We start from the raw sequence: 1,514 nt of genomic DNA on the forward strand, positions 1-1,514 counted from the left end.
CATTCTTGCGGGCCGGGCCCATACGGACCCGAGCCCGTTTTAGCCGCCCCAGTCACGTACTTACAGCACGAGGCACGTTCTTGCGGCCCCAAGCACGTACTTATGGCCCCAGGCATGTACATACGGCCTCAGGAAAGTACTTGCGGCGCCAGGCACGTACTAACAGCCGCAAGCACGTTCTTGCGACGCCAGGCACGTACATACGGCAGCGTGCACGGACTTGCGGCCGCAGGCACGTAGCTACTGCCCCGATCACGTATTTACGGTCCCAAGCCCGTAGTTGCGGCCCCAGGCACGTACTTACGACCCCAGGTACCTTCTTGCGGCTCTAGGCGCGTAGTAACGGCTCCGGACATGTATTGCGGCCCCAGACACGTAGTTACTGCCCTGGGCGCGTACTTGTAGAACAAGGCAAGTTCTTGCGTTGCCAGGTATGTTCTTGCAGGGCCTTACACGTTCTTGCGCTGACGGGCACGTTGATGCGGTGCTGGACACTTTCTTGCGGTGACAGGCACGTGCTTCCGGCGCCGGTCACGTTCTTGCAGTGCCGAGCACGTTCTGCGGAGTTGGGCGCCGTACTTACGACACCATGGAACGTACATGCGTCACCAGGCACGTACTTGCGGCCCCAGGTACGTACTTACTGCCCTGGGCACGTTCTAGGGCACCAAGCACATTCTTGCGACGCCATGCCCGTTCTTGCGGCCCCAACAACGTTCTTGTGGCGGCAGGCACGTTGTTGTGGCCCCGAGCATGTCTTGCGTTTCCAGGCACGTTCTTGCAGCGCCAGGTACGTTCTTGAGGTTCCGAGCACGTCCTGCCGGAGCCGGACACGTTGTTGCGGTGCCGAGCATGTACTTGCGGAAACAGGTATATTCTTGCGGCGCCGGACACGAACTTACGGTTCCGGGCACGATTTGTCTTACTCATTCAAGAGTTCCATCAACATTTAGCAATGGCACTTCTTTATAAAGCTGCCCTTATCCATATCAGCGCACTCTTCTCTTTTGTATATTATATCTGATGCCCAATTTTTCTCTCAACACATTTGCATTTTGTCACATGCATACGGATTTGCACATGCTCGCTTCATTTTTTGCTAGTCTTTACATATCCTCTGCATTCATGGCCTAGGTTTCACTACCTTGTAGCATTACTCTTCATACATGCATTCATACATATAAATTTACATATATGCATAAAAATGTATATACATACAGGTATAAAAACACAAAGTATGAATGGGCAGTCTAAAGGTATCAAATCAATTTATAACATATTGAAGAGAGATGTATACTTGTATATATATCTCTCGCTTCCATACTCCTTACTCTTTTACTTGTTTCAGTCATTTGACTGCAGCCATGCTGGAGCACCACCTTTAGTCGAGCAAATCAACCCCAGGACTTATTCTTTGTAAGCCTAGTACTTATTCTATCGTTCTCTTTTTGCTGAATCACTAAGCTACGTGGATGTAAACACATCAGCATCGGTTGTCTAGCGATGCTGGGGGG

Source organism: Octopus bimaculoides, chromosome 11 (assembly GCF_001194135.2).
Source record: "Octopus bimaculoides isolate UCB-OBI-ISO-001 chromosome 11, ASM119413v2, whole genome shotgun sequence".
Classification (NCBI taxonomy): Eukaryota; Metazoa; Mollusca; class Cephalopoda; order Octopoda; family Octopodidae; genus Octopus; species Octopus bimaculoides.